Source organism: Macrobrachium nipponense, chromosome 1 (genome assembly GCF_015104395.2).
Source record: "Macrobrachium nipponense isolate FS-2020 chromosome 1, ASM1510439v2, whole genome shotgun sequence".
In the NCBI taxonomy this organism is placed as follows: Eukaryota; Metazoa; Arthropoda; class Malacostraca; order Decapoda; family Palaemonidae; genus Macrobrachium; species Macrobrachium nipponense.
Genome location: NC_087200.1, coordinates 64,054,978 through 64,071,331, shown reverse-complemented (window position 1 = coordinate 64,071,331; position 16,354 = coordinate 64,054,978). Strand labels below are relative to the sequence as shown.

Here is a 16,354-nt window from a genome sequence, read left to right as displayed (position 1 = left end):
CCATAATAACAAATCTAGTTATGGCAATGGCCACGAAAACCTTCATAGGCAAACATTTCCTTTTCCAGTACTGTTGGTCTGACCATCCGAGTAACCTTTTTCCTCTATTTGCTAAAGAATCGTTCTTTGATAGTGAACTATTTGACTGTGTTTAGGCCCTTTTCAGTATCTTGTTTAAATACATATGTCTGATTCTGTCATGTTACAACGCATACACTTAGTATTTCAAAGACTTCTGTATTTTGTCCTGCCCCTGGCCAAGATGAACTTGTTTAAATGTCTGTTTCTGAAGACAAGATATAGAGATCATTCCCGTAATATGTGAGTCCTTGCAGCCAGCTATTGATTCTGTATGGGTAGAAAAATCATTAAACTACTTCTCCTTTTGTCTCAATGTTTTACAAGTGAACAAAGCAATTGACATCCTCAGTTCTTTTTTATGCCAATGGTTCTTAACCTTTTTATTACCACGCCCCTCTAAGAGTTGATCCTTCCCTCCACGGCCCTCTTGTTTCTATGTATAAAATTCCTTCCATATTTAAAGGAAAATAAAAAAAGAGAAAGAGAAGTGGTTTCGAGGGACAGTTAGGGAGGTAAATAATTACAAAGCATGGTAAGCCCAACGCATCTAACCAGAGTATTAGAATATAGGAAACTAATGTTATAAAGCGATGCATTTGCATTATTTTTCTTAAATGAAGACCAATTCCTCACTTTTGTGAATAGAATAACGAATATAATTAGAGAATTTTGTGTATTTTCCAAAGGGCTCACGCCTCGCCTGGAAATTGTCTGATCGCCCCAAGGTTGAGAACCATTGTTTTAGGGTGAATCAGGAATTGACAAATTTTCACCTTTATTCATTTTTTTAAATACATTTTATTTTGTTTCAAGAATACCATGGATTATTAAATTCCATAAAGTTTCTCGTAGACACAAGCACAAGTATTTAATCTCGATTTTCCAGGAGGAATAAAGAAAACATATCTCTATGAAGGTGTATTTTGATATCCATTAACAGATACAGACTACATTTTAAAGGGGTATTTTTTTCATTTTAGCCGTCCTTTACTTGATGTAGATATAATTTAAATCACTTTGATATAACATTGAAAACATTAATCACGTCATATTCATTCACAATGCACAAAGTAGAAAATTTGATGTACATTTATCATAATAAATGCCTCCGTGAAGAGCTTCACAATGAATATATTTGAATTGTAAATGTGTCCATCATTTATCTAGGCTTCCTCTAAAGGCTATGATCACCACCTCAGTATTGTTTATTCACAGCCCTAACAGTGACTTCCACTGAAGTTAGTGTTTGACATTCCGTATGCTAATTTTTGGCTTAATGTTTCGTGCTAATTCTAAAGTCTGCCTTTCTCTTATTGAACTCACGTACACAGAGACATACATTCACACAAACGTACAAACACATGCACAACTTGCTGGTTCACTAACCAGTAGACAAACTCTGGGTTTTTGCCTTATCATATTTCTTTATGGAAAATGTGTTATTTTAGTTTGTCTTTTTGTTTACATATATTTTAGCACTGGAGCATTTTCTTCCCTCATATGTAATATAATTGAAATAATGAATAGGATTAATAAAATATTGAAAGATGGTGAAAATTGGGTTGCAACCGATCCTTGATGGGAGTGTCCAAAGGAATCTTGCTGAATAATTTGGCTATTATAATGGCCTCCATTTAGTTCTGCCATTTATTTTTCGTTCAGCAAAGATTTTCATTACAACGAGTCATTATGTAACTGATACTATTACCTATTACTGCGCTTTTGCACCAACAGACATTAAATTTTGTATGGTAAAGATTGACCCCCAAGGGCTTGGCAGTAACAAAGACCTCTTTCCTGTGTCTAACTTCCTTCTGTAGAGAAATTCAGTTTTTACCGAGGTGAGTTCCTCATCCCTTCGACTACGTATCAAGAGGTAAGTTTTCAGCAAAGTATCAAAGCAATTTTGCTTTACCTCTCGTTGGTAACATGAATTAGCTATTTGTTGATGTAAGTCATCCTACTAAAACTTTGTGAATTTATAAATCAGAACTGAATAAAAAAAATTGGTTGATTCTAACTATACCATCTTTCATGAAAGTGTCTTTCGTGCGAACAACTGACTTTTATTTACTGTATGGCAAATGCGCTTTATCTTCATAAAATTGTGGATGTACAGTATGCAGCAAAAAAATCATGTGACCCATTCTCTTTGGTTTTCGTTCAAGGTGCGAAAACAGTTGAAGCTACATTTGCACATATGCGGATTCTCTTATCATTCGTCGGTATTCAAAGAAGAAATTTATAAAAAGGTCGCTTGACTTTTGCTGCATTACTGTACAATAGGTAGTTTCACATCATTTTACACTTTGAAGTTTAGTAATTGTAATATCCTTTTGGAATCATAGAACTTTGAATAGTAGTTGTCGGGATGCTATAACAATTTCGCTGCTGCTCTTGTGTGACATTAAGCCTGAAAATGTTAAAATCGTTTGGGGGTGACATTTATGATAAAAACCGAGATTTGAAAACTATTGTTCCTTCTGGAAATCTATAACTAACCATAATTGCTATGTACAAATATGTGCCATAATTAATTCTGATTGTTATACTAAAAGATCAACACTTCACAGCAGTTTTCACATTGTATTATCACTTAAAACATACATGAATTTGATAGAGTCCTAATAAGAAAAGCTCTCATAAATACGGCACAGGGGGGTGTAGGAATGGAGCCTCCTTGGAAGTCCAAAGGGCCCTGCTGTGGACAAGGGTGTTTCTGTAATGCCCTCCTCGATTTTTGCAAGAAGCAAGCTAAGTAATGTAAGTTGACATGATCCCACTCCATGCTTGAAGGGATGGTATGGGGTCTAAGAGGGGCCAGAGGACGAGGACGTAGCGGGTGCTGAGGTCGCGGGATGGAAGTAACCCAGGTGGAGTCTGCATCCTCAGGTCAGTACTGTTCATTAGTACGTTGCGATAGCATTGCTGCTGGAGGTCTTCTGGAACAAAGCCAACGCGAGGCTCCACTGGGATGTTACCCCAAAACATTGGATTGTACTGGAAGTGCAAATTTTCATCTGTCCTAGTTTTCTTCAGTGGAGTAGGTGGAAGGGCGGCTTGTGTCCATCATCGGGACTAAGCCCTTGAATGGAGACATGTGCGAGCTACCAAAATCCACAGCACTTATAGTGTCATGAAAACTAATTCCTTCCATTGGAACTGGTGGTTCCAACCTCCCTGTCAAGGTCTGATGACCTCTCATGAAGTCCAAGTGTCCAAATAAGTTTTCTTCTGGGTGTGAACCTTGGGGCTCCATTTCGACTCTCATTCCCGCTCCCTCGAGGTTCTTCCAAGCATGTTCACCTTCCATGACAGGGATATCTTTGACGCTTATACTTGTGGGGACTGGGTTCGGTGGGAGGAGAGGTTCACTCGTTCTAGAAGCGGCAGTAGGCGCAGGTACAGTGGGTGGAGGTGCTGAAGGGTCTGGGACTGTACCGTGGTGAGGAGCATTCTGGAAGCAGTTCCTGCAAATGGAGAAATACAGTTATTTGCATGTTTGTGATTTTGGCGCTAATATATATATATATATATATATATATATATATATATATATTATATATATATATATATGTATATATATATATATATTTAGCATTGCCTGGCCTTTAAAACTTGATTGCATGTTTTTGTTTCCTATAAAATTGCATATACATAGTAGTACTATTTCAGAGATATTTGAAAAAAAAGATTCTTTCAATATTCAAATCACATTACTATGGTTCAGAAGAATAGCTAGCTTGAGAATGAACCAGATTCCTGCTTACTTCCAGTGTTTCCAAACTTTTGACAACGTTTAAATCTCGATATCTGTACTCCTGCCAACTTTCACTGTCATTTTTATTTGCTCCCTTTCAGTTCATGTAAGTGCAGTCTCCCTTTATATCCAAATTGTTTTATGTGCATTTATCATGTTACAGTGAGATGGAGCTTTTGAATCATTGCGTCTAACTTCGTGGACATTGTTTCGGAAGTTGTAATTGTAGTTCATGTGCCACACAATAACCATAGAGACGTCTTACTTGCTTTCTTTTTTCCTGCGTTATTGGAATTTGATTTTTTTTAAACCTTTATCAAGTTTAATTTTGTTACTGCATTCAAGGTCTTTGCTTGAAATGTGTACCTCTACAGGCATCGGTTTGTATGTAGAGACAAAAATCTACACTATTCTACTTGCAGAGAATGCAACTGGAATAGAAAGCTCCTATCGTATGGGATCAGAGCATCATGTATGAGAGTATATATTCAGTATGGTTCCAGCCAAATGTAAGAGAAAGAAAGCTTAAAAGAAAGTCGCTTTTAAATGACACTTATGTACAGATGTTTGAACGTTGCTGTCATTGCCTTTTGAAACGAATAATCTCAGAAGTTAATGCCCACACCTGCAAAGCTTGCAAAATAACAAATCGAATTCTGGCAGAAGTCCCCTAGCATTAAAAAATCTGTTATCGCCACCACTGCTACTTCTGGCTCTGAATACCATTGTAAGCGCAGCAAGCAGACGCCGTATGTGCCCCAGGAACGCCACATTCTTGGGATGACAGAACCTGTATGTCCCAGGTATATTGTCTTTGAGAGTAATTTGAAAGCTCACAACTCACCAGTGGTGGCATTTCCGGGGTGACAGGAGACGAGGTTGTTATTTTGCTGCTGATGCTTGTAGACACTACTGGAGTTGGGGGAGTAACTGGGTTGGAGGAGATGACTTCGAGTTTGAGGGAGAGAGATGCGGAGGTAGAAGAAGAGTCCGGGGAGGGGGAGGCTGAAGCTGAGGACGAGTTGCATTATGGTCGTCTGTGGCCTGAGTTTGCTTAAAGCTAAGGAATTCCAACTCTGCTGTGGCTTGGATCACGTATTCCCAGGCTTCGTTGTGTTGTTGCTCGTCACTTGGGACCTGTTGTGTGAAAAGAAAGACAATTAGAATTCATTATTAACTATTATTCTCTTCATCATAGCATTTACATCACGAAACTAAGTTGTTTCGGTTGAAGTATTAGGTCTGGGAAAATGGAAAGCTTAGAACGATGACCATAATTTACTTTTCACATATCATTGAGCGAATGTTAAACAGCAACTTTGCAAATAGATATTTTCTCTAATAGTACCTGGTTTGAATATAGTGCCAATAGAATAATTGAAAGGAGAAAAATATAATTGTAAGGGAATTACTTGGTTATAATTTGACAATCAGATGTCGGCTGCATAACCGATAATGAGAATGAGAAGTGACATTAATTCAATTTAAAGAAAATGATGATTATAGTTAATGAAAATTATTTCAGCATTCATTTTATAACCCAGGAATGAGTCTTATTGTCTTAAGCCTCGTAGGGGGATAATGGCGCCAGTGCATCTCACGGGTGCACTGTAGTTATTATTATTCAAGAATTCTTTTCAGCGGCCCTTGAGCCCTCGCAGCCAACAACTCTCTTAACTTTTACTGTACCTCTTTTTCGTAGTCTCTTTCTTCCTCCTTACTGTCCACCCTCTCTTAACAATTAATTCATAGTGCAACTGCTTTGAAGTTTTCCCCTGGGTACACCTTTCAAACCTACCTATACTTTTTCAATTACCCTTCCAGCGTTGAATGACCCCATAGGTCCAAGCGCTTGGCCTTTGGTTTAACTCTATATTCCATTCCTATAGTCTTAAGTTAATTGACATTCTAAATTCCATTTCTATAGTCTTAAGGGGTTAAAGAATCAGACAGACATGAGATCATGACATCCAATGAGATGGGTATTTTCCGCTAAGGAAAAGCACACAACGTCCGCTATGTGCTTGTATGCCTGGGGAAATTTTCAGTCAAATACTATATGGACCACATGCATACATAAACACACGCACACTTGAAGGTCTTTCGAGACAGATCCCAATACTGTTTAAATGTGCATCAACAGGGTAAAATACCGAATGGCCACATGGAGCCCAAACATTATTTCCGAAAATCGGAAATATGGCCTTAATTTTGTGACTTGGGAGAAAAAACTTACTTCGAGAGGGAAGTAGAGGTCTCAAGGTATTGCTTCAAAGGACGCTGGCTCATGACTACTGTCTATTCTGGGATCTGGGTTACAAGATGTGTTAAAAGTACTTTTTCGGGAAGGTGGTCGCGCTGCGGTAGACGCCGGCCATTCGGTGTTTTACCCTATGTAAATATCTCGTGTATGAAAAAGCACACAGACTGTATTTCATAACATGAAGACAAAACTAACCTTCTGACTCTCTGTTGGTGCCTCATGATGTCCCGTCGTTTTCTTGTCAGGTTGCAGAGTGCGCATGTGCAGCTCTGGTATGGACGCAAGGGCGTTCTTGTGCGCTCTCTTGCTCGTTATTTCGCCATGGTTCCTGCACATGTCGCATTTCTGCTCTGGGAATGATCGAGAAGGTTAGAATAATACTACTTTAGTGAGACAGAGGTGGGAAATAAATGTCGAAGTCTGAGTGAAAAAAATAAAAAATTAAAAAAAATAACAAAGGGTGTTGGGCTAGCAAAAGTCTTGTTTGTGGGATAGAATTTTTGTTTTCTTAAATGACAAATGATACTAATTCATTAGGCTTATGATAGACAAATGCTCTAAAAAAACCTTTTGTGGATTGACATTTTCTTTATGCTGGAGAAAGAAGAAAACTATTTAAACGGTTAAATATTATTAAAAAGGAAACGGTTGATTTTGTTTTGCAAAACTAGGAAGTTTAAGTATTCATCAAGTTTAAATTACATATGAGGAAACATCTGGAAACATCGCTTTCATACTTTCTTTCACTCTTTCTTGCCTTATTGGGAACCATTGAACCATCACATCAGATACCCAGGGATCATGAATGATATGACTGAATTTTGACAATCCGTAGTTCAGTACATAGGCATATTGGTTTCAACCGCCACGGTAGTTGTTGGTTGGTAAAGCCCAGTCGCCAGGAGTAGCTACACAAAATCCCCAATTTTAACCCTCTATAACTCTGTAAATATTGGACCGACAGGGATGAAACTCGTGCTTTAGAGGTTTCCCACTAAGGTCTCGAATTCTGCCAGTTTCTATGAAATTGTTCCGGAAATCCAGATATCGATGTTTGGTGTTCAGGGCGGTGGCTGGATGGGTGGGTAGGGTTTGCTGTCGAATTTCTTTGGTGGTTTATAAACAACGCAGTGAGCTCTGTTCAGAAATTCTTTGATTTATACATTCCAGTGAACGACAACGCTCATAAACCGGGACGTGGAATCATCATTCACGAAGGTTCCCATAAACGGCATACTGCTGAATTTCGTAATGGGAAAAATGAACTTTTTTCCTTGCGAAGACCTATTTCCTCTGGGCAGGGAAAAAAAAGTTAAATTAATCACGCTCCGTGTAATCAATAACATGCCCTAATATGACTGAAAGTTTCTAAAGATTTAAATGTGGAATAGGCAGCTGCTACTATCTCCTCTTTAGGCCAATGTCTGTTTGTTCTTTAACGGCTCTATCGCAAAGTGGTTTTGGTGCTACACATTGAAAACAATTTCACTTTCTGGGATGATCGCTGAGCAAAGTAAATTCGCTTCTAGCATTACGTTCAAAGCTGAACGGGAACGGGACATGGGACCCAGCCTTCTTAGCTATGTTAACAGGGGAATCATTCAAGCACAGTTTCAGCGTCAATAGAAGACGAACGTTCTATGTTTCCTGCATTCATTCCCTTAACTATCGTGACATTTCGATAAAGACTGAGGTATCCTTGTAATTTTTTTTCTGAGAGGATCAGGAACCTGTACTAATGGTTACATAGACAAAGGATTCGATTTCATCTGTGAACAATCTACTAACCTGCTTCACTATGTCGTAGGAAAAGCCAACAACAAGCCAATCTCTTCACACCCATGGGCATAACAAAATGAGGTATGGACCATTAAAATAAAACTCCCACACGTAGAGACATTAAGAAACTATTGCCTATAGGAACATCGAAACCATGCTCTACCGTTCTGGTTTCGTATCAAAAAATCGTCGAGAATCTGTTATTAATGTCCATCAAAATAAAAGTGTATTATGCTTATACAGCAGAGTTGATACATTCACACCTTTCTTGATGAGTATGTGGTCAAAAGTACATAATTGTTTCTAAACAAACAAACAACGTTTTGAATACCACTGGTGACGAGGTATAGTCAGTTGAAATGGAGAAACAAATCCAGTTATGAATATGTATACTACATATATTTAAAGATAAATCTGTTCAGAAAGCTTCCGGAAAATGTCAGATTCCCCCTTTTCCGAAAGTTTCTGTACAGATTTACCTTTAATTAAATACATTTGTTTCTCTGTTTCTCCAATAATATAATAATAATGACAAATACTTTTTTCAAATAGAGCTCCCAGGCAACTCTCAAAAATAATGTTTATAATAGTAATGTCTGCCGACTTTTTCATCATTGCCATACACTTCTCCGGTAACGACAGGGCCATCGATGACGTGTCCCTTACTGTACCACAAACCATGGCCATGTCACAACCAGGCACTTCCAGCGGTCGTTGCTCGTTCTCCTCAAAAACAGCTTCGTTTCGGTGTTTGAGGGTCCCTGGCTTGGTAAGGCAGGTGTCGTTGTTACTAACTTGCCGTTTTCGTTCATTTGCGTTTGAGATTTTGGTCGGCGGGTTTAAAACGGGTTGCTCGTTGGGCGTATGGTCAACAGGCTGTTGTTGCTAGGTTTTTTTTGGGTGTCATGTTTCGCCGAAGTTTGTTGGTATGGTGAATGAATACTGTTGGCAGTTTTGCTTCTTAGATGTTGAGCGTTTAAGATTGAGGTACTTAGATACGGAGTTTGACAATATAAGTTTTGGGTCTGCGGGTTTTGTATTTTGTGATATTTCTTTCATCGTAAATTCCTAAATTCTCTGTTTAAAACATTTAAGGAGTAATAGTTGTATTGTCCTTCAATGTGGCATTTAAGACTTGGTTTCGAAATCTGTTAATTACTAAGCTGAGTTAGAATGCTTAGTGGTAAGTTATATGCCACACTTGGGTTTTATACCAGCAATCTTAAGCAGTGCTACGGGTGTTTCCTTATACTTTGTTGCAATTGTCTTACGACTTCAATAAGATTGTTTCTTAGTTAAGTTCAACAATACCATATGGGTCATATTATTTATTTTTTTAACTGACTCGTTTGTCGGCTTGCTGCTCATTCTTAGTAATTTCAAACTTAACAAATCCGATAGGCTCTGCTGGTTATAAGTCATTAGCCCTTCTTTCCACTTCCTAGAACATATTGGGCTTTAATATATTTATATATTATTTCATAATGGTGTGTCGTTTAAGAAGTGCTACAATGCGTTATGGAATTTATCTTGGAAGTCTCTATACCTTATGGCTAAACAGATTTGTTAGGTAAGTTTGTTTATTTTTCCCCACTCCCGACCACACTGCTTGGAGGCAATAAGCGAAAGGTTTATTTTCGCCGGACTTGCATTTGAAACTTTCTTTTGAGGTTAGTTTAATTTGTAATTCATTATTAGTCTTAGTTTTACTGTGTATCAATACCTTTATGGTAGATCTTAAGCCCGTATACCGCGGCGAAGTAGACTGTGGCAGTTGACATTTTTCCGTAGAATTTTACCTCCTGAACAAGAAATATTTTTTCGGCCGGATGTAATTAACCTGTAATTTACCTTTGAACTCTATCTTACGGTAATTTTGGGGGACCGATGGGAATGCGGGGCTTTGGGTGGGTAATCAACACCTTACCAATTCGTACCTGTGCCTTCCTCTCCCTGTACCCCACCCTGTCCCCCACCCTCCCCCCCGAACATACGCTTCCTCGTGGTCACTTATCCCACATCTCCTACCAGAAGTCAAATATGGCGGTTTAAGTTTCTTGGTCCCGAACTAAAATTTCGAAGATTGTTCAGTCGAAGTATACTATGGCAGTTGACGTTGTTGTTATTTTATTACTTTTACAAAGAGTTTAAGGTATATTACCGGTCGACTGTAATCGTTATTTACCTTTGAACTCTGTACGTCGGTACATCGCACCCTTGTACCGTCATGTAGTCTTCAAAGGTAAATTACGGTTTAATTACAGTCGGCCAAATAGATATTACTTTAAAATTTTTAATTTTTGTTCAGTAAGTAAGATAACATAGGAAAACGTCAACTGCATAGTCTACTTACCGCGGAATACGGGCTTAGAATTACCAAATTTATACTCAAAATTAAAGTTCCGTAAATTTTATAAGTTTTTCAGACTAAACTTAGTTTTCATTTTAAGTTTAGCTTTGATTTAATGCATTTGGATTATTTTCTTTCTTCAGATTAAAATACTGTGTTTAGAGTTTTGAAAGTCTACTTTTTTAAAAGTAATCATTAAAATTTCAAAACTTGTAACAATTTTCCAGATTTGAAAAATTAAAACTTCAGAATTTAAGATTCAGAACTCTTTAAAGTTTTAAAAGTAGTTTTATTTTATTGCCACTGGAGTTTGTCAGTTTAATGTTGTTTGGAAGTTTTTGAAGTTTTTGTAGAGTAATCTAGTATTTCTAGTATTTGTTTAAGACTAGTGGATTTAAACTTGTTTAAAATTTTAGTTTTGCCTTGCGGTTCAATATTCTAATTTTTTTATAATTTACTTATAAATAATGTTTAGTTATTGTTATTTTGGAGTTTTGAAAGGTTTTGAATATTAAGAATTTGTAAAGCTTTAGAGTAATTCGGCTTTGTAAGTTTGGTTAATCTTTCATTCAAGTTAACTTTTGCATTTAAAGTAAATTTTTGAAGCATTGGAGTTAGTCGGCTTACAAGTCTCGTAAATTTTGCATGAATGGTAATCCTTGCATTTAAAGTAAATTTTTTAAAAGTTAAACTTTTTTTTGAATTTAAAGTAAATTTTTTTTTAAAGTAAACTTTTTTTTTTTAATTTAAAAGTAATTTTTTAAATAAACTTTTTTTTTTTTAATTTAAAAAGTACTATTTTTAAAAGTAAACTTTTTCATTTAAAGTACATATTAAAATTAAGGTAAATTTTGCCTTGATAGTACAATTTGCGTCAAAGTAAATTTGCGTTTAAAGTGAAATATTCTTAGCCCACCTCCCAAGTCCACCTTTGCCGGGGTGGCGGTGCCACCTGTAGGCAAAGGTGGACTTGCTTGTTGTGCATGGGGACGTTTTAAGTCACCATGCACAACAGGAAGTTCATGGGTTAGGGAACAAAAAGAAGTCAGGTTTGTGGGGAAGTTTTGACGTTTAGCTCAGATTATTAATAACAAAAGGTATTACAGTACTTGAGCCCTTTGTTTTCGCAAGAGACGTAAGCTTGAATGTTTTTAGGACAGCTGAGAACTGTAGGGTAATTATAACTTAGAATTTCATTCTCATTCCCACTAGTAAAAGGACCTAGACGGTTAATACAAGTACCTTGAGGGTTTTCTAAGACTTCAGCTATAGGTGTGGGGGTTTTAGTGTATGGGTTCAAAGTTATACGTGACGTAAACGTGAAGTGCCGACTCCTCCCACGAGCTGATGACGACAAACAGCTGTCTCTGATATTCTAAGTGAATGAATATTCGTACCGTGCCAAGGCTTCAAGAATGGTGGCTATGATAAGTCTTTGTCCCCGTGTTTGCAAGAAGCTTTTGTGATTCGACTTGCACAATTCTTTAGAAGCGAGGAGACCCGTGGCAAACCCTACGTAAGCTTGAACAGGTAAATGAATAGGGCCCTTTTTTTTTTGGGTGAGTATTACACTGGAACATCCAAGACTACTACTACCCTATACCACCACTACTAAAAAGTGTAAACAAGGAGTACTGGTTTTTATTCATTGTTCCCAGGGGTGGAGACTTTCACGAATAGCTAATTCTCCATCGAGAAGGAGGCAAGGCAATGACGTCATAAGTTAACGTCATTATACCATCGAAATCCATCCCTCTGAGTTTGCTGGCGATGTCTACGAGAAGTCGGTGTTACTCTTATGATTACCAGAAATTATGCAACTTCCGTGATACAGAATACAGTATAATTAGGTAGGGATGTAGGATATCACCTTTGTCATGCACGTTGATAAAGTTTATTCCGGAAAAAACCGCGGGGACATCAGCTGTGAATCTCATAGTAGCATTTATGCCTGCATGAATCACTCTGAGAAAGAGGTAGTTTCATCAAGATGATATGTTTGAAGTCCAAATACTTTTAAATAATAATCACCGTAAACAATGGTAGTGGTGGCGCCGGTTTTTGTAAGACAACTTTGTACAAAGTTTACTCTCCCAGGGTTTACGAAATACAAAGACGAACACTTCTAAGGTATTGTTTCCTCCATTTTTTTCATTGGTTGCTCCTTCGAGCCAAGTTTAGCCAAGTCAGAGGCTTTCTTCAACTTCTTCATTATATATATATATATATATATATATATATATATATATATACTATATATATATATATATTATTAAGATTTCTGTGGTATCATTTGTTGGCTTTCCAACTATTGTACTGATCATCATCAACAGCTGGTGTTTTTTTTTTATATATATCTTATTGTTGTATCATTTGGGGTTGGGGTGATTTGTTTCCAAGACGTCTCCGTTAGTAGTGGTTTTAAGCTCATTTTGAAGAGGTCTTGTCTTTTGCTGTTGTGTGCTTTGTTAGGAATGGTTCCCATTACGTTCAGTCAACAATATTTAATGACTATGATTTGAGCTACAGAATATTAGATCTCTTTAGTCTCATACTGAAGCAGTTAAGGTCCCGTCCACACGGAGGAGCTTTGCTCGACGAACTTCGTTCGATGTGACGTCATACGGGGAGAAACAGCGGGGCAAAGTTCTGACTTTTCTGGAGTTTCTCTGCTTCTGGCGTCACATCGAACAATGTTCGTTGAACAAAGCTCGTCCGTGTGGACGGGTCTTAACAGATATCCGAGATATATCTACTAACGAGACTGTGATTCCACCTAGTAAACAAGCAGTCAGAACCAGTCACAACTGCAGCGTGGTGACTTTGGACATGCCTGAAACTGCATGACAAGCAGGCAACACACTATGGGGCTGTGTTTTTTCGTAGTGGACCTAAAAATGCTGAGATTAAAAGTTGGACAACGTGTCAGTTTTTGAAAATTATAGTAAAATGGCGTAAAACACCAACAGAATGTGTTGAAGCACCTGACAGAAATTGATTTCCTTCTCCATCCCTACGATCAGTGGAAAAGAAGGCTGCAGCAATGTACTAGTGCAAATGGGGAGTAGATCTATTCGGTTTAATGAGTAAGGGCTCAAGAGCTATTTTAGTTTTCCCAAAGTAAAATGGCACTTAAACCCTAAATCTTGTTTTTTTGTTTTTGCCAGTATGACTCCTGTGACCGGGACAAGGCCGTCGTGCCAGGAATGCCCCTCAGATTGTCACACGCAGTCATGTTTTGGCAATGCCCAAGGCCGAGGGGGGGGACCTAGTGGGACAGACGCCACTCATTTTTTTTTTGTTGTTTCACCTGGAAATTTTATTTTGATGAGCAGAACTCATATATTTCATTTCTTTACTAATGATGGTAACGGGACATGTGCACGTGTGTGTGGAGAAAAGTGATACACGGTTGTGAAAGTGAGCTACATCTAGAACCGCGTAAGCTTGTAGTGTTAATGTAAAATACCTCCTACTATTAGGTACTACAATTGGTAGGAAAATGTGTGAATAATATCAGAATGCGAAACTCAGTGTATAGTAACAGAAGGAAAACCTCAAAGCAGTTGCGCTATGAAAACAATTGTTAGAGAGAGTGAAAAGTCAGATGTAACAAAGAGAATATGAACGGAGGTCAGAAAAAGGAACGAAAGAGGTTGCACCTAGGGGCCGAAGGGATGCTGCAAAGAATCTTAAGCAGTGCCTACAGTGTACCGCGTGAGGGTGCACTGACAGCACTAACCTCCACCACCACGGCCCCCCCCCCCCCCCCATGGGTATCTAAACCCTCATTTTGAAGAACCAGAAGAATAGGAGAATGAAGAAAGGGGTGGGTGCACAGTAGACATAACTAAAGGTTCTTTGCAGCGTCCCTTCGGCCCCTAGTTGCAATCCCTATCATTCCTTTTACTGCACCTCCATTCATATTATCTTTCTTCCATTTTGCTATCCACCCTCTCCTAACAATCATTTCATAGAACCGCGAGGTTTTCCTCCCGTTGCTCCTTTCAAACCTGCCTACTCTCAATTTCCTTTCCATCGCTGAATGACCCAAAGGTCCCAGTGCTTGGCCCTTTGGCCTAAAAGCTATATTCCACTATATTCCTAAAAGTACACTTAATGGCATGAATGAAAAAACTTCCTTTGAATAAGTTTTCTTTTTCTCTTTTGTTCGGCTCTTGGGCAGAGGTGAATCGGTCCCATGACAAAGCTTAAACTTGCCCTCGTGGTAGGTTTAATGTCAAGGGGTATTTATGACCCCTTAAAGAGCTGCACTGTCTTTCTCTAACAATGGGTTGCCTTGCCAGCATCCTCATTGGCACGGCCGCATAAATTCTTGCGCAAGGCATCTGCATTATAATCAGATTGGTCAGCCTTCACTTGTGCGTTTTTTTTTTAAAGAGATAGCGTGGTGCACGGATATTTATATAATTTTCTATATATATATATATATATATAGTATATATATATATATATATATATATAATTTTATATACATATATATTATATATATATATATATATATACATATATATATATATATATATATATATATATATATATATATATATATGTATATTATGCGTATATGTTTTAATTTTGTTTAGCATATATATATATATATATATATATATATATATATATATCTATATTATTATTATATAATATATATATATATTATATATATGTCATATCACATTACCGTGATTCTATACATATATCGAGCTACAAATGTCCTTTAATATCTAATTCGCTCTACCTCTGAATTAATATATTTTCATATATTCGGTTAAACATATATGAAAATATTAATTCCGAGGTAGAGCGAATTAGATATTAAAGTGGAAATTTGTAGCTCGATATATGTATATATATATATATGTATATATGTGTGTGTGTATATATATATAGATATATCTATATATATTATGTATATATATATATATATATATATATATATATATATATATATATATATATATATATATATATATATATAATATACCCTGAACTGTTGGTATCTTTTTACAACCAAATGCACAGAAACAACTTAAGAATCTTTATTCACCGTCTTGACAAAATAAACGTATATAAGAATCATACCCCATTCTGTTGCACAAAAGCACGAACATGCAAAGAATACGAGAGCTTTTGATCTGTACAAAAGACAACGAACGTTCAGAGAAAATATAGATATGTTAGACAACTACAGAAGGTTGATATGTAACACACACACACACAATATATATATATATATATATATATATATATATATATATATATATATATATCATATATAATATATAGTATATATATATATATATATATATATATATATATATATATATTGTGTCTGCGTGTGTGTTACATATCAACCTTCTGTAGTCTAACAGGGCCTTTGTGTGTGAATTATCAAGACAGGGTTATAAGAATGAGTATGTCCTTGCATGTATGCATCCAAATGAATATACTTTGCTGTTGAGTGTCGGTATTAATATTCTGAGTCAACGTCATAAGGTTGCCATCTTTGTTTATTTCCTTCCTGAATGGTTGACCGCAATTTCACGCTGCATGGCGTGAATCAGAAAAGAAATGATGGGAATTGATTCTTTACTGATGCGCCTTTAGAGTGGAAAACGAGCTGTAGTTCATAGGGTTTCCTCAAGTTCTTCAGTCCCGATGCCCCAAAGTTCAACTCCAATTCAACTTAATAGTGATGTCTAGTATCAGCCTGCTACTTCCAACTTTTAGTTTTTAATTTTGATCACAAAAGAGCAAACAGGACGGCTATGAACACCCACTAAGTAAACAAATGAGTGAAGTACAGGGAAAACCTATGACTGACAAATTTTGAATCGAAGAAACGCCCTCAAATTAATATTTTTCAAGATGCCTTTTTCGATACCCCTCAAGAACTCGTTTTAATACCCCCTGGGTGTACTGAGGCACTCCTTTAGGAACATCTGTTGTAGATTATAAGAGATCACGCGAGTATGGATCCGTCCGTTATCTCCCTTGACCTAATGTTCTGATAAAACCTTCCTGTTGTTGTGGGAGAGAGTCGAATCGAGCCTCTGGACTTGTTTTGCTTCTGCGCCTGTGTATGGATGTTCTGCATTTT

The 16,354-nt window shown here is 37.1% G+C and overlaps 1 protein-coding gene and 1 pseudogene across 3 annotated transcripts in view; both read right to left on the bottom strand.

Annotated features, from left to right (window-relative positions):
- Window positions 1–16,354, bottom strand: part of LOC135219363 (2-oxoglutarate and iron-dependent oxygenase JMJD4-like) — a 223,040-nt gene that overhangs the window by 190,433 nt on the left and 16,253 nt on the right. The gene's annotated exons all lie outside the window — the stretch shown is intronic.
- On the bottom strand, window positions 2,722–7,947 carry LOC135220040 (uncharacterized protein C6orf132-like; annotated as a pseudogene).